This window comes from Eriocheir sinensis, unplaced genomic scaffold (assembly GCF_024679095.1).
Source record: "Eriocheir sinensis breed Jianghai 21 unplaced genomic scaffold, ASM2467909v1 Scaffold963, whole genome shotgun sequence".
Lineage (NCBI taxonomy): Eukaryota > Metazoa > Arthropoda > Malacostraca > Decapoda > Varunidae > Eriocheir > Eriocheir sinensis.
This window is the reverse complement of record NW_026112345.1, coordinates 17,033-35,000: the sequence shown is the minus strand read 5'-3', so window position 1 is coordinate 35,000 and position 17,968 is coordinate 17,033. Positions and strand designations below refer to the sequence as shown.

The following is a 17,968-nucleotide window of genomic DNA, read 5'->3' as shown; positions in this document are numbered from 1 at the left end:
TTAATGTGCATCTGCCACTGAAAGAGGAGCTGCGCCCCCAGCACAAACTACGCCACCGGGCGGATGGCAGGGCGGGTGTTTTCTTGTTCCCGGCCATACAGGCTTCGTGATGCGACAAATGATCTGGTTCAGTACGGGGCCCCATCCTGCCCTGCTCAACTCACTCCCCTTGGTTTTTGTAAGATAATGTCCGCGGGCAGCGAGCCTCATTGGTGGCTTTTGTGCCAGATTCCCTCCGTTAGAAAAGGATCATCCAGGAGAATGTACCGTAACTGATTGTTAAGACTGGAGGCACAAAAGACTTTCTTCATTGACTGTCCACAACGCTTTCACAACGAGGGAGTGCAGGCCAGTCCCTGAATAGTGAACACGTCACGCAGTAAATCGGTCTGCAGATCATCTTCGAGAGGAGTTTTGAGCAAGTTGAAAGTTACATGAACACGGACACGTAATTGGTAAACACTCATAAGAATCCTGCTCATCTTGTAGGAAGGTTTACGAGAAGAGTGTTGTTCGGTGAAGAAATATGGCAAGCTGACCATGTCCTGGGGGGATCTCACCAGGCTAATGGACCTTTGAATTGGGTTTTAGAGAACAAAAATGACAATCGGTACAAAACGAGGATTACATGCTATTACGTAAACAAATAGAGCTGAGGGCAAAGAAGGAGAGAAGTAGGGGGAACAGGGGCTCAGGCAGGGAGCAGTGAAAGAGACGTGAAAAGGAACGGTGCGCACGTGTTGAGGGGACGAAGCAACCCTTGTGGGGCGCTGTGTGCTCACCCTTGCCCGGCGGCGGGAGAATAATGGGGACACGGTCGCTGAGAGCCTCTGGGAGCGGGGTTAATCCCATGCTCAAGTGCCGAGAAAGGTTACATATACCTTCCCCTCCACGACAGCTTAATGGTCAGGGATGCAATGCAGTACGTGCAGCTCGGGCTACTTTAAGAGGTTTATCTGGAGTTTTAGAAGCCCAGAAACATGAATGACTATATCGCCTTACTCTTATATTATGATTATTACACATGATCCTGAGCGACAGAAGTACAAGTAACATCCTGACGAGTGAGAACGAGGGTGTTACTGTCACGGTGCTCGCTTCCATCTTTGTGTTAGTAAGTGCCATACAAGCTGCATAATATCAATCAATGTCTGAAATGTGTAGTTTAGAAAAGCATGGATGAAACCTCGCCAGCCAATATTAACTGACCCACAAGAACGATGTGGCCGAACGCGCTGCTGTTGGTAGACGCCAGGGAACAGTTCCACCGATGATGCTGGAACTGCCGCTGGCACTCTCGCAGGCCCGCCCTCGCACCTTCACTGATGGCCACCATGGCGTCAGGCGCCCGCGTACAGATGCGGCTCTGGCGGGGCGTGAGGCCGGGCACCCGCGAGCACAGCAGGTGGGCGCCCAGGACCCCCGCTGACGACACCGTCCTGGGGGAAAGGAAAGATGGGGTGAGGGGGAGGCAGATTAAGTATACGTTAGTGTAGGGACGACCTGCAATGCATCATGATGTGAAGCGCCACCACACACGAACTTACGCCACATGACTCTACGCACTATGTCATTGTCCGAACCTTCTCAAACCATGTGTGGGCTACCATGTACTTCCCCAGACCAGCCTTGCGTCCCGATACACCCATGACTAAAACGAGTATGCAGACACTGACATTACTCGTCATCGTCTGGCGCATTGCTACCATCATCCCAACCTCCACATTGCCTGTTTCGGAATATCGACGTCGAGCACGTAGCAACTCACCATTATGGCGAAGATTGAGGGATACATCATACACGCACGTTGCATAACTAAGTCGGTTTCATTCTTTAGCCAGTTCAAAAGTAAGGGATGGACTACACTGCATACTATTTGTGCTGCTTCTCGAGAAAAATAGTAAACACTATTGTTTTCTTTAAAAAAATATCTCAGCTTTAAAGGTCTACAAAGCTACGTGTGCCAGTCTTTCCTCTCCAGGGCCAGGGTGGCCCAGGCTCTGGGGCCGCATGGAGGGCTGCGGTGCCCAATCATGGGTATTAGGATGCCGGACAGATGACCGCCCGAGGCTGCCGGCGAGTGGAGGTTGGACTTAATGACCAGGGAAGTTTGGCCTATACTTAGCGGCCGTGAAGCTCTTTGATTGCCGGGGGTGTTGCGCCATCCCTGCGTGTATCGCCGAGGGAGAAGGGAATCTCCGCCACGATTAGCATAACAGAGGAGTCGGTCAAGTGTAAACGCGCCACCTCAGCTGTCTGCTAGCGGCGGTATACTCGTGTTTTGCATTGCTTTCTGGGGCCGAGTTCCTACAATACTTTTGTTCCCTAATATTAATGTCATCACAATGCTTCTGAAAACACTGTATTACCTAAATTACTATTTCCATAAATAAATGGCCGCCATCAAGTATAGCACAGTGGTAGGGCGATGCCTTGGATGCGCTGCGTCAGCCCTCACTCTTTACAATCCTTCTAGTTCTTTTCTCACGTAGTTTTAAGTAATTCCAGCCGAATACTCACAGAACGTGCCTCGTGTGACACACTTGTTAGCTCACTGAACAGCGTCCCTCCTAACTAGCCTTGATATTTTCAGTGAGCCAATTCGTACACGTGATGTCACTCGTCGCCGTGCAGTGCAGCTCACCGCCAGTGATTGTAAACACTTCCTGTCCAACCTTGAAACTGATATCTACATTCCGCGTTTCTTTAACAGTAGTTTATGCCACTTGATATTTTGACACCAGTAATGACACACTTTTGGCAGTGTTGTAAAGTGTTTTCCCATTAAAATGGCTCTATTTTTAAGTGATTTGCTGTCGACTTTACGAAGAAAAGTAAGGTGAATTGAAACCCGCGGCATAGCCAGAATTTTGACTTTAAAGCCCAACGATTGCAAAAAAGTAACAAAATAACTTACAGTTCCAGGTAAGATTAAGATGCAGGAAAAAGGGATACAGGAATTATCAAGTTTCGAATCCTGCCGTGGCCGGCCGGCGTGCAACTCACCCAGCTGTTCATTCCACCTTTCGGGATGGTTGATAAATGGGCACCTGGGGAAACCTGGGGAAGCCAAAATGAGATACCTCGGATGTCACGCTGGCTCGTGTCCAGCTGTGATGGGTTCGTAGCCACTACAGGCTCAAGGACCAATGCGACGGATATGTCCCCAAATATACCGTACTTCTATGTAGCCATTTATGCCTGATCTGTACCGAGATGTGTGAATTAATCCCGGAATACGTGCACTCGCGGCGGTGAAAATCAACTTCAGAGCATAATGATATGTACGAGAAGTGTAAATACTCTTGCTGGGTGTTGTCTTCAGCCTCCCGGGTGTGACGTGAGCCGCGCATCGCAGGGATAGGAGATTGTCAGCTCGTCAGTGCATCTTAAGACTAAATGAATAAAAGTATCAGTGTATCTTTAACTTAGTAACTTACTGTCGAGAGAGAGAGCATCCTATCATCATGTACTACCACAAAACCCATTCCTCGTGATCCTCCATGAATTTGTAATGAATTTTTTTCTCCTATTTTGGGCAATCCTAGTCACAGGGCGCCTCGTTTGTTTGTTCTCCGTCCAGGATGGCCTGGCGTAGGGGCAGGGGCGGTTCAGGGGGGGCTGGGAGGGTCGGCAGGGCAGGGCGAGTTGGTGTCGGAGGGAGGGTGGAGCTTTGGGTGGACGATGGGTGGAAGTTATTAGTGGGAGGAAGTGGATGCTGTGGACGGGTAGACGTTGGTGAAGGGATGGAGGAAGGGAGACTGATAGTGGAAGATGTAAATAAACGTAGGGTGGAGGTTGTTGGTGGAGGGATGGATGGATGGATCGGTGGAAGGTGGTGAAGTGAGAGTGATGGTCGAGAAGCTGTAGCGATCGCGTAAAAAAAAAAAAAAAAAAAAAAACATGAAACCACTGTTATCCAAGAAATCTAGTCCTTGTTATGCCACGCTAGGGCTTCAGGAAAGGCATGCTCAGGTAAAATGTTTTCCGTACATCTCCAGGTAGGCACACGTCTAGGAAGCCAGGGGTACGGACGCCCTCCGCTGCCTGAAGCTACAACTTCCATTAATCGAACTTCTCCTTTTTCAATATTTTTTTCTACTAAATGAAGTTCAACAACTGATGAATAAAACATTTATTCAGTTACTCGTCAGCGTCTTGCACATCGTTTGAACATGAATTGGCTGGTCTGCTGGGCTGTCTGAGCAGCCATCCTCAGAAGTACCTCGTCGGTTCATTATTTCAAGCCATCATCGCTTCGCCTGGGCAGAAAAAAAGGGACTCGCAAACCACGGAGCCTTGGTGTGGAGGCAGCTGTCCACCTATACGCTTTATTATCGTCCGCCTCCTTCCACGTAGGTCATATCGGAAACTGATGTTACTGTTGTGATTTTAACCAATGCATAGGAACATTGATATAGTCCTAATGAAGTTTACATATTTCCTTTTAATATTATTTCATTATTATACTTAATTAAAATTTTCAACTTTCCAGTGTAGTGTCTTTTCTTATGAGAGCTAATTGGTCTGGTGCGTACAAATTGGTAAACATATCCCACTGCAAGACTCCACTGAACGCACACGACGCCCCAGCACTGCGTAGCGACAGACTATACGCATCAGATCGTCACTTCTACGTACAGACAACTAAACACCAAATGGCGGGAAGCACACAGCTCCTGGCATTGTCGAGAGGCTTACAAATTGATCAGGAAGATGACACTTGAAATAAAACGCGGTCGCAGTACGAAAAAATGAGCACTGATTTTCTGGACTCCTGCGGCAGGGCGGCGCGTCACCTGCCCCATACATGTGTTGGGGTGCCAAGGAGGGGTGGCGAGGCCCATAATATCTCACCGCTGAGGCGCCCCGCTGTGACCACCAAATACCTGGACAAATTGTTTCCAGTAGGCCTGTCGGGGGCGCAGTCGGTCATGGGCACAGGCGATGGTATCTCTACGCCGGGGCTGGACGACGAGTAATTAGCTCATAATTGCTGCTGATAACGGTAACGAAGCAATCATGACGAGAGGCGTTACCTGCTAAGTGGTCTCTCGCGTACCTCTTGTGATATGATGATAGCACCCACACGCACGCACGCACAAGCCCGCACACACACACACACACACACACAAAAAAAAAAAAAAGACGCTCCCTTGGTGTTGTGGTTAAATTCTCAGTCTGCCAACACAGTATATCGAGGTTCGAGCCTTTCTCAGGTCGAAAGCTGCTTCTGCTGATAAGGATTGGCTGCTGTCCCCTCCGGAGGAAGGGAGATGAAAGGACTGATAGGCGAGGTCCCACGTATACTCAAAGGTCAGTTAAATGAGAGTCCATCACGTGATCAGACCGTGAGTAAGTTAAACACACACACACACACACACACACACACACACACACACACACACACCTCCTCCTCCTCCTCCTCCTACCGCACCAGCGCACTGCATTCCACCACCTCACCTTCCCCCCACCACCCCAGACCCCCATATCCCTTTCATATTGTACATTTTCCCTTTTTTTTTTTTTCTTTTATATGTCAAAAGTGTATTTGTAACGTGTATATTTTCAGCTTTACAGCTGCTATCATTTAATAAGCCGTTTATTATTATTATTATTATTACACACACACACACACACACACACACACACACACACACACACACACACACACACACAAATATACTACTTTTAATTGAGTGGTGTATAACAATGCTTAAGAATAACAATGTTTTGGCATAAAACTAAAACGTTCTAGCTCTCTTCACAGAAACTGTTTTTGGAACAATCAAATTCTACATAAATGCCTAAGCTGAAATTGTTTTCCAGACGGACTGGCAAGAGAAACGCCAAGGCATCTCCATAGCCACCCTGCCCTAAAATTACATCATTGAGACGGCCACACGGCGACGGCCGCCCTGTATCCCGCCGCCCTGACCCGTGGCCGCCGCCGCTCCTTGTCAACACACGCCTCAGGCACGTCGGTGGAATGCCTGGTGCTCAAGCATGTCCGGCCTGACCTGAATGCGGCAGAGAACACATACTGGTCATTCCGTAACACACTGGGATGCATTCATCAACGTCGTAGCATATAAAATTACCGGAAAAACACGCACCCACGTCGACAATTACACTCATTGGCATTATTTATGGCATAACTTTACACTCTAATGTAACTTTCAGTTCTAATTTGGGATTTTTTTATAAACTGGAGTTAATGGAGCTGTAAGCTGCACTGTCAATGTCACGATATTCTTAGTATATTTACCTCTGTCCTGCCTAAACTCCGGAGCATGGCCCGGCTGATGCGTGTTTGCTTACCTGACAACCGCCTTTTGTTCTGCCTTCTGAAGGGTATCTCACAAACTCTGGCCGCCAGACTTATGAGAGGCAGCGCCAGTAATAGTACAGCACTGGAGACAACATGCGGAATTTTATGTCATACACGGAATGAAAACTATTTACCCAAGAAAAACTCATCACTAATATGCAAAAATATAGCTTCAGCACGATTGCGATGTACAGTATGATGTAAAGACGTCCAATTTTGAAACTTTAATAACCATGTGCTAAGACAGAAGAATCGAATTGCCGATGAAAAACGAGTTTATTGCATTTTTTTTACACTAGAGGAAACAACTCAAGGGCAAAAAAAAAGTAACAAATTCACATGTAAGTGTAAACATGATTAAGTGAATAACAAAGGAATACTTCCATGTGACAGAGAAAGATACGCCCAAAGAAATGTTCTTTAATTAGTGTTCTGGCGGTCTTATATGATGGTACACAACAGTGGAGGACGAATAGAAAAAAAAAGCATTATGGAGAAAATAAAGGCCGGCAGGAGCATCATGACGGAGTTGAGTTGACCACAAGATACTAGACACTAACGATAGGATATATTATGCATGAGTAAGTTACGTCATGCGCCAAAAAATTATAAGTACATAAATTAAGAGTCTGCAAGAGCCCAGTAGGCTTAAACAAGGCGACTCCTGTAAACCTAACCCCACGTAACCTAACTATCCAAGACAAAAACAGCAACGTATATAGAAATGTTATAAAAAAGGAGAAAAGAAGCCCCGTTAGACACACGATGAGAAACAATGAACTCATAATGTCCCCCAAGGAAAAGTGAAACAGACCAACAACAGGCAGGGATGAGTAACGGGAGGAGGGTCTCGCCACGACACGCCGAGAACGCAACTGAATGCCCAACAATGCCATGTGCCCCCCGGCCTGCCCTCGCCCGCCTGCACGCACACCACACACACACACACACACACACACACACACACACACACACACACACACACAGACATTGAGAAGAAGAGGAAGCGAAGGAAATGCAGGTGAAAAAGGAGATAATGCTTTGTCAAGATGAAGAGACTAATAGTTATAATCTGTGGTGGAGTGTGCGGAAGCGACGGGAAGAGAGAGAGGGTCAGAGATCACTAGAGGGCTGGAGGAGGAGAAAGAGAAGGAGGAGGAGGAGGAGGATATGGAGGAGGAATAGTAGGTGATGGAGAAATGGGAGAAGAAAGAAAGAAACGAGATGGAAAATGGTAGCGTGAGAAGGGAGCGTGCAAAGAGAGCAATGAAGAGGAGGTAGAGTGAGTTCAAAGGGCAGGGTTGAAGAGGAGGAGGAAGAGGAGGAGGAGGAGGGTGGCAAGCAGGGCAAGGAGGAAGAGGAGGTGGTGGAGGAAGAGAAGGAGGGCAAGTAGAAGAAGAAGGAGGAGGAGGTGGGGGAGAGCGCTGGCCATTTCAATAATGCAAGGAGGGTGTCGCTTGGTATTTAGCCGCTGCTGCGTCGGGAGTGTCAGCGGCCTGGGCAAAGGGGCGGCGTGTCTGTGCTGCGGCTGTGGAGAGGGCAAGGCTGTGTGTGCTGTGCCGCGGTGTTTAAGCTCGACTTCAACACAGCAATACTCTCCACAACGATGCTTTTTTTCTTATTTTCTTGTTCTTCCTCAGTTTTCTTCTTTGTCTCCTCGTTTTCCTCCTTCTCCTCCTCCTTATCTTCCAAAGCATATTTTCTTTTTTTCATTGTTTATTTTTCGATTTTTCTGTTAAGTTCTTCGTCATCTTCTTGTTTTGGCTTTTTCATCTCTCTATTAATTCATCATTTTATTTTATTTCCTTCCGTTTCCTTATTTTCCGTCTTCGTAGCTTGTAAACATTAGGAATGAATCGTCTGCAGGCAATATAAACAATGAAAGGAGGACAGAACGCTAAAGAAAAGAAGCAACAGTAATCGAGCATATGTACCGTACGTGTATCTTCATTAGCTCGATTATCCTCATTAGAAAGCAGAGTTTTTAATGATGAGTCTTCCAATTACAGACAGTCTTCCAGGTACAGAGGTCATTCCTCTCTCTCTCTCTCTCTCTCTCTCTCTCTCTCTCTCTCTCTCTCTCTCTCTCTCTCTCTCTCTCTCTCTCTCTCTCTCTCTCTCTCTCTCTCTCTCTCTCTTTCTTCCTCCTCTCCCTGGTGTTGAGATTATTCATTACACAAGTTCATGAACACTCCCTAATCAAGCAGGAAACATGGAAACATGGAAACAAGCATAAGGAGGAGGCGGCGGTAGAGCTCTTTTTATGAATTTTCTGCTTCTTCTTGTTCCTCTTTTTCTTCTTCTTCTTCTTCTTCTTCTTCTTCTTCTTCTTCTTCTTCTTCTTCTTCCTCCTCCTCCTCTTTCTCCTCCTCCTTGATAAGTAATAACAGACTTATAGAAATGGTTAAGGATTCGTTCCTCACTCAAGTTGTAACTCAACCGACAAGAGAAAACAATCTGCCGGATTTGGTATTAGTAAGCGGACCCGACCTCATTCGCGACTGTGAAAATGGTGAGAAAATTCATGGTTGCGATCACCACTAAATCCGTTTTAATGTCAACATATGTCACAAACTCGTAGACAATCTGTCAGTGATACCAGACTACAAAAAATCAAATTTCAACCTTGCCCGTGAGCTGCTTCCTCCTGCGACCTGGGACCAACTTAACCTCACCGACAATACAATCAACAACGTGTGGAACGACTTCAAAGATAAGCTTTTGGGAGTAGAGAAGGCTACAGTGTCTACGAAACCCAGGCGAGTAAATGGTGCCGTAGATCCACCGTGAATGTCCAGAGAATTAAAAAGGGCGGTAAACCTAATTTTTTTTTTTTTATAATCTAATGAAAGAGAATGACACTGCCGAAGCCCGCACACAGTACCACACCAGCCTAAAAGCTTGTCGCACCCTTATTAGAAGGTAATAAACGCAACTATGATGAACAAATAGCGCGCAACATCAAGACCAACTCAAAAAATTATTCACATACATCAGATCGAAAAACATATATCCAATACTGGTCCCCTGACAGACGAGACTGGATCAGTAACTCGGAACAGTAAACAAATGCCCACAATCCTCAACACTAACTTAGCATCCGTATTCACAGTCGAGGACATCGAAACCATTGCTGAGGGCCCTGGCCCGCGGAGAAGTGAAAAAGTATTTGGACAAACTCGACACGAACAAGTCAGCGGGGCCTGACAGTTTGTCCCCGCGGTCATAGAAAGAGCTTAAACAACAAATAATTCAATCACTCACTAATATGTTCAACCGGTCAGCTCAACTGAATAAGGTCCCGGAAGACTGGAAGATGGCGAACGTAACACAGATTTTCAAAAAAGGAGACAAAAGTGTTGCATTAAACTACAGGCCCATAAGTTTGACATCAGTGGCAGGAGAAATACTCGAAAAGATCATTAGAGACAAACTTGTTAAGTTTCTAGAAGACAATCATGCAATCTCCGACACCCAGTAAGGCTTCAAAAACAAGCAACAGAAGCGCCGAAGTCTTCCTCAAACTATATTTAGCATTAGTTAGACCTCATCTTGACTATGCGGTTCAGTTTTGGTCACCTTACTATAGAATGAATATCAAAATGTTAGAATCAGTGCAGAGGAGGATGACTAAGATGATTCAGGGGTTGAGAAACTTGCCATACGAGGGAAGACTCAAACAGTTAAACTTGCATTCTCTAGAAAGGCGAAGGGTGCGTGGAGACATGATCGAGGTTTATATATGGATGAAGGGCTTTAATAAGGGAGATATTCATAAGGTTTTGTTGGTAAGAGAACAGGGTAGGACACGAAGTAATGGGTTTAAACTGGATAAATTCGGATTTAACAGGGACATAGGCAAAAATTGGTTTACCAACAGGGTTGTGGATGAGTGGAATAGGCTTAGTCATGTGGTGAGTGCCAATACAATTGTCACATTCAAAAATAGATTAGATAAATTCATGGACAGCGATACTAGGTGGGGTTAGATACACGGGAGTTTAGGGTCAAAGGAACTGCCTTGTATAGGCCTACCGGCCTCTTGCAGATTCCAACGTTCTTATGTTCTTATGTTATCTGACTGGCGAGATGTCAAAAGCGGTGTTCCACAGGGGTCGATGTTGGGACCTGTTCTGTTTTTAGTGTACGTAAATGACATTGACGAGGGGCTATCGTGTAAAATATCGAAATTTGCCGACGACACAAACATAGCCAGCAGAGTCACTACGACAACGGATAAAGAACACTTCCAAGCTGATCTCGATCGTTTGAGCAGTCCCAGTAGCTAAATTATATTGTTTGTTATTGGGTTGTTTATTTATTTATTTATTATGTTGTTTTAATTTGTTTTATTTTGTTTTGTTTTTGTTTTGTCTTGTTTTGCTTTGTTTACTTTGTTTTTTTCTTTTCTTTTCCTTTTCTTTTCTCTTGATGTTTTCTTTTCTTTTCTCTTGATGTTTTCTTTTCTTTCTGTTGGTGTTGCTGGCTGTGGATGAGCCTCCTCCTCCCCAGAAGACTCACCCGTCACCCGCCTTGCGGCCCCAGGGGCCGAAAGCTCGATGACTTTTTAGTTATTTTCTTGATATTGTAATTTCATTTTCTTTTCTCGATGATTTAATTTCCTTTCTCTATCCTCTATCTTGAATGTGTGGGTTAGCCTCCTTCTCCCCAGAGGAGATTCACCCGTCACCCACCCTGCGGCCCCAGGGGCCGAAAGGTGGATGACTTTTCTGTTTTCCTTTTCTTGATGTTTCTATCATCCTTTCTGGTGTTCCTGGGTCTGAACGAGCCGCTTTCCTCCCAGAAGAGACTCGCCCATAATTTTGTGATGTTGGTTTGGGCCGAAAGGTGGATGATTCTTTTCATTTCCATTTTCATTTTTCTAGTGTTACTTCTCTGCATTTTCCTTCTGGTGTTACTTCACATTTCTTCTTCTTGTGTTATTTCTCTTCAAATTCCTTCTTCTTGTGTTACTCTTTTCAAATTCCTTCTTCTGTGTAACTCTTTTCAATACCTTCTTCTGTGTAACTCTTTTCAATACCTTCTTCTGTGTTACTCTTTTCAATACCTTCTTCTGTGTAACTCTTTTCAATACCTTCTTCTGTGTAACTCTTTTCAATACCTTCTTCTGTGTTACTCTTTTCAATACCTTCTTCTGTGTAACTCTTTTCAATACCTTCTTCTGTGTTACTCTTTTCAATACCTTCTTCTGTGTAACTCTTTTCAATACCTTCTTCTGTGTTACTCTTTTCAATACCTTCTTCTGTGTTACTCTTTTCAAATTCCTTCTTCTGTGTAACTCTTTTCAATACCTTCTTCTGTGTTACTCTTTTCAATACCTTCTTCTGTGTAACTCTTTTCAATACCTTCTTCTGTGTTACTCTTTTCAATACCTTCTTCTGTGTTACTCTTTTCAATACCTTCTTCTGTGTAACTCTTTTCAATACCTTCTTCTGTGTAACTCTTTTCAATACCTTCTTCTGTGTAACTCTTTTCAATACCTTCTTCTGTGCTACTCTTTTCAATACCTTCTTCTGTGTTACTCTTTTCAATACCTTCTTCTTTCAATACCTTCTTATGTGTTTCTCTTTTAAATACCTTCTTCTGTGTTACTCTTTTCAAATTCCTTCTTCTGTGTTACTCTTTTCAAATTCCTTCTTCTGTGTTACTCTTTTCAATACCTTCTTCTTGTGTTACTTCATATGCCTTCTTCTAGTGTTACTTCTCTTCATTTTCCTTCTTCTGGTGTTCCTTCTTCCTCCTTCTCTCTCGGTGTTTCCATGTCGTCTTTTCCTGGTTTTGTATGTTGGAACGCGTTAGTCTCCTTCTCCCCAGAGAAGACCCGCCATACCAACATACAAGACGCTTTAAACAAAGCAAAACAAGACAATTTTTTTTGGATTTTTTGTTTTTGTATTTTTTTTGTGTATTTTTCGATTTTATCGTAGTTGGCATGACACTTGCCTTGCTTAGGGAATTGTACCTCCCATGCGTCGAACCTTCCATTGGAACGTGTCATTAACGCGTCGTCTGGCTAATAAGAGGTCAGTAACTGCATGTCTTGCTGCCACTTCACGCCCCCCAACCCCGGACCTCGGGATCTCCGACACCTCCGTGGACGCTCCGGGGAGCCGAGGCGCCCTGCCGGAGCCCTGAGCCCTGCGACGCTCGCCAGGAAGGCCTTGGGCCCCTGACGCTCCCCAGCCCCGCGAGGAGGGAGGGTGGATAGCAAGATGAGCCTCTTAAAATTCCAGACGGGATTAATTCAAATCAATCGAAAATACAGTGAAGGCGCCGGAGACCGTTTTTGTTGGATCAAGGATGGCAGGACGAAGGCCAAAGGAAGGTGACAGAGGAAGGGAGGAATAAAGGGGGGAAGATGACAGGAGGAAGGGAGGATGGAGAAAATGACAGGACGAAGGAAGGAACGAGGGAAGGAAGGAAGGAAAGCAACAACGAGGGAAGGAAGGAAGGAAAGCAACAACGAGGGAAGGAAGGAAGGAAGGAAGGAACGAGGAAAGGAAGGAAAGTGATGTGACGAAAGTGGGAAGTTGACAGGGCGAAGGAAGGAGACTGAACCGCCAAGATTCTGCCCGGGATTGTCGCGAATGGCGAGGCCCCGAACTGACTGACTTGGCGACTATATTATAGTGTTGCTGCCTCGGCCTGTTCCGTTACTTTACTTCCCTGATTTGCTCACCACGGCCTTCGCCTTTGCTGTCCTTCATCTTCCACCTTTGATTAGATAGTTAGTGTAGCTTATCACAAACAGCCTCGTAATGACCAGCAGGCCTGCTGTTGTTTGTTCTCACTTTGTGTTTCTTTGTTCCTGCTCCTCCTCCTTTAAAAAGAAAAAAAAACAGACCTCGTGGTTGCCTTATATGAGGACTGTGAGAGAATAAAGTTACCTCCTCCTCCACCTTCACCTCCTCCTCCTTCTCCTTCTCCACCTCCACTTCCACCTCCACCTTCACCTCCTCCTCCTTCTCCTTCTCCACCTCCACTTCCACCTCCTCCTCTCTCTCTCGTTTCTCCACAAACCTCATAGTTTCAAAAATATTAACAGAAACACATCAAAACACTATACATATTACTTAATCTTGAGAGAGAGAGAGAGAGAGAGAGAGAGAGAGAGAGAGAGAGAGAGAGAGAGAGAGTAAAGTAGGAATCGATTAATGAGTTGGGTTTGTAAACGCATTAGAACGGGACTAATTGTCAATAATATCGCGATCACAGGATTATGGGGATTAAGGGAGTGACGATTATGGGATTAAGGGAGTGACAGTGGCTGGGAGGGAGGGAGGGTTGGGAGGTGAGAGAGAGGATTGAGGGAGACCGGGAACGGGACAGAGAGAGAGGGAGAGCAGTGGAGAACGAGGTGAAGGAAATAACACGGATACACAAGGATATGAGGGGACTATTAACCCGGTAGCCGCAGGGATCATGTTTCTTAATGGTCCTTCTAAGCGAGAAAAATGAGAAAAAAATCATCACTCACACAAATCATTTCATAATATATATCAAAGCGTTTTGTGATCGGTTTATGCATCATCTATTTTTGGGGGTTTATATCATGGCACAAATTTGGCCCGTCGCTGCTACACGGTAAAGCCACAAATTTGGCCCGAGGGGCCATATTATAGCTTCCTTGCCAATTGCAAAATGAACGGAGAACAAAGCTCACAAAATAGAACTGTTTTTATCGGGTCAAGTGTAGCGAGGGTATCGGTAAAAAGACACTGATAAAATGTTGTCAAGAAATCCTTGCATCTGTCTCATGGGCTGGACCTTGGCTACCGCTACCTTCCCTCCCCCTCTCTCACCCGCTTCCTCTCTACCAGGGAATAATGGCCCGGGGCAACCCGAGGTCCACAGGGGGTCACCCGGCGACCTTGACCATAGACATGACAACGTCGCTGGGTAGCACACGGTTGAATTCATTTCCATACATAAATCATCGTTACTATCCTAAAATTCGATACATTCACAACATAATATAGACTTGTTTTACCATATACAAAAATTTAAAGACTATGTCAAATACTAAACAACCCACATATAAAATGGTATGCCTTGTTGTGGTTGAAGCGACAATGCTGCCGGGTAGGGAATTCCCGCACCTGCTCCACCCAAAGTATCGTGATATTTGCATCAGACTTAGTACCTCGAACCCAATCCCATTATCCCCATGTACTACCTGAGCCCAGAACTCTGCTTCCTGTCACTGAACCACACCATGATCCATCTACCTTCAAACCCATGGGCTTTAATTGTTGTCAAAGTTATTGGTGAGGTTCTTTGTCGAATGCTTTACTAAAATTAAGATATACAATATCATAACTGTCGTCCTTACGTATTTGCCACTTTTTGTAAAAAGAAAAAACAATAAAGTCAGACAAGATCTAGCCTTGATTAATGAACCCATGGTGGGGGCCATTGTTCAGGCTGTTTCTCTAGGAGTCTAGGTGGTCACGGATATTTTCATCTATAATAGACTCGAATGTTTTTACTGCCACCGACGTTAAACTAATTGCAGCCGACATTAGACCATTGATAGAAAGAACGGAATGGGAAAAAAATAAAAGGAGGCATAAAGAGGGAGTGAGGAGGTAAGAGGAAGGAAGGGAGACTAATTGTCTAAAGGAAGTGCAAGATAGAGACAGAGAAACATATCGATAACTAAATGGAAGGACAAAGCGATCATTAATTATAAGAAGAAATTATGAAAAAGACGAAGAAAAAGAAGAAGAAGAAGAACAAGAACAGAAACAACAACAACAACAACAAAAGAACATAAGAACGTAAGGAGTCTGCAAGAGGCCGGTTGGCCGATACAAGGCAGTTCCTGTAAGTCTAACCGCACCTAACCTCACTATCCATGAATTTATCCAAACTCTTCTTCAATGCATCTATGGTATTGGCACCCACAGCATGACTCCCAAGCCTGCTCCACTCATCCACCACTTTACTGGCAAACCAGTTCTTGCCTATGTCTTTGTTGAATCTGAATTTAACTAGCTTAAAACCGTTGCTACGTGTTCTACCTTGCTCTTTTACAACCAAAACCCTATTTACATCCCCTTTATTAAAGTCCTTCACCCATTTATAAACCTCGATCAAGTCACCTCGTAACCTTCGCCTTCCTAGAGCGTATAAATTTAAATGCTTCAGTTTATTTTCATAAGGCAAGTTTCTCACCCCTTGAATCATTTTTGTCATCATCCTCTGTACAGATTCTAACTACTTGATATCCACTCTACAGTAAGATGACCAGAACTGAACCGCATAATCGAAATGACGTCTAATTAATGCTATGTAGAGTTTGAGGATGACTTCAGCGCTCCTATTGCTTACGCTCCTCGAGATGAAACCCAGTACCCTATTTGCACGATTCTTAGCTTGAACGCACTGAGCTCCAGGACGGAGGTCAGTGCTCACTAAGACTCCTAAATCCCTCTCACACCCAGACCTACTCAGCGGAGTGTCATTTAAGGAGTATATAATTGTGTGAGGGGTTATTCCTACCTACACTCAGAATACTGCACTTCCCGACATTGGATTCCATCTGCCACTTCCCCGCCCAATCATATAGTCTGTCTAGCTCATCCTGAAGAACGCTAGCGTCCTGGAAGAAGAAGAAGAAGAAGAAAAGACAAAGAAGAAAAGACAAAGAAGAAGAAGTATGAGGAAAATAATAATAATGACAACAAAATCAACGAGGAGAGTAAGAAGAAAAATAATACCTAACAACAACTAAAGCAAAAACATAAATAAAATAAAATAAAATAAAACAGTAATCGAAAACTCCGTATTATATGTTAACTCCCTTCGTTTTCCATAATTAATATGAGCTGAAGATTATTTTTTTCCAATACCGCTACTACGTGTAAATATATAAATCACTTCAAATTAACTTCTCATCTTTTGTCTCGCTCACCACCAAAATGCACACCAGCTGACATCCTCAAGGCCTTGTGTCCATTATAAATCTACGGACTCATCACCGATACTTTTATTTTCTTAGATTTAAAAAGTAAAATAAAAAAGTAAATAACGTTGAGAAACTTGCACGAATTCTGTACCGAGGCAACACCCTCTTACTTGTAGAGACGAGAAAAAGCAGGACACAAAAAACAGCAACAACAGGTGATGTGATAATGGAGGGAGTGGATTACGTAAAAATGCGTAAGCTCTTGCTAGGCAGATTATTCGTTAAAAGCTGATCCTGTTTTCAAAGTGCGCGTCGTGAAATATTTACACACACACACACACACACACACACACACACACACACACACACACACACACACACACACACACACACACACACACACACACCACATTAGGTTTAACAAGTGGTTCTCTAGTTTCAAAGCCACGGGAAGAGTAAACAAGAGTAAGAAAGTCATAAAGATTAGTTAACAAGTGGTTCTCTATTTTTATACCCCAGGGAAGAGTAAACAAGAATAAGACTGTTCTAATAATAAGTTAAGAAGTGTGTATCTATATTATCAAACTCACGGGAAGATCAAACAAGTGCAAGACTGTTCTAATGAAAAGGTAACAATTGATTCTCAAGATTCAGATCGACCTGCCTAGCAAACCCTTGCTAGATTCTTATAAACCATCCACGAACACGCCAATTCCTGGATTTCGTTAGGGGGCATCAGGGGTTAGGTTAGGTTAGGTTAGGATAGGGAAAACACACACACACACACACACACACACACACACACACACACACACACACACGCAGTAGCACCATTGCCATTAAAGGTTGTGATATTCTCGTTTCGTCAGCGAATGCCACGCCCTGGATTGTTCTGCGGTGAGGTGATGCTTCTGAGAGGGGTTGTGGTCGCGGGGGAGGGGAGGTCGGAATGGTGGTGGGCAGTGGTGTGATGGTGGGGGGTTGATGGGTGCTGGTGGTGGGGGTTGATGGGTGGTGATGCTGGTGGTGGGGGTTGATGGGTGGTGGTGGGGATGGTGGAGGAGAGAGTCGAAGGTCTTGTCTTGGTTGGCTTCTCCGTCATTCACTTTTTGGGAAGTGTATTTCGTGTATAATAATTACTTACCCGTGTATCTATTTAGGGTTGTATGACAGCTGGTTAGTGATTTATTTTATTATTTTTCTTTTACAGCAAAGGACACAGCACAAGGGCACAACAACAGGAAACAATAAAAAAGCCCGCTAGTCGCTGCTCCTGTAAAGAATCGGAACAGGTGGCCGAAAGAGCATGTTACCTTATGATTACAGAGAGCTAATGATTTTATAATGTCATCAGTCAGTCAGCGGAAGGCAATCGGACCGGGACAGCCTAATGAATGACGCTCATGGGATCTGTGTTGGGTCCACTGCCATTCATTGTTTATAGGATTTTTATAAATTCAGGGAAGTTGTGATATGTAAATGTATTGAATAGCTATAGATCTATCTACCTATCTGTATCTATATCTATCTATATCTATCTATATATATCTGTCTATCTATCTATCTCTATCTATCTATCTTTTTATATATTTATTTATCTCTCTCTCTCTCTCTCTCTCTCTCTCTCTCTCTCTCTCTCTCTCTCTCTCTCTCTCTCTCTCTCTCTATCTATATATATATATATATATATATATATATATATATAT

At 44.4% G+C, this 17,968-nt stretch overlaps 1 long non-coding RNA gene and 1 pseudogene across 8 annotated transcripts; both read right to left on the bottom strand.

The window, feature by feature from the left end:
- Window positions 1-2,012, bottom strand: part of LOC126995035 (protein Wnt-7b-like) — a 6,808-nt pseudogene extending 4,796 nt beyond the window's left edge.
- Window positions 2,013-10,335: 8,323 nt separating this feature from the next.
- On the bottom strand, window positions 10,336-12,080 carry LOC126995034 (uncharacterized). 8 transcript variants are annotated; one of them, XR_007749834.1, is made up of 3 exons: window positions 11,930-11,978; window positions 11,026-11,832; window positions 10,336-10,863 (listed from the first exon to the last, which is right to left on the bottom strand). It is a non-coding gene; the product is annotated as an uncharacterized LOC126995034 (long non-coding RNA). The 8 variants fall into 8 exon arrangements; XR_007749835.1 differs by lacking the exon at window positions 10,336-10,863 and having other exon boundaries at window positions 11,287-11,588; window positions 11,671-11,832; window positions 11,930-12,012; XR_007749838.1 differs by lacking the exon at window positions 10,336-10,863 and having other exon boundaries at window positions 11,287-11,534; window positions 11,644-11,832; window positions 11,930-12,010.
- Between the last annotated feature and the right edge of the window lie 5,888 nt (window positions 12,081-17,968).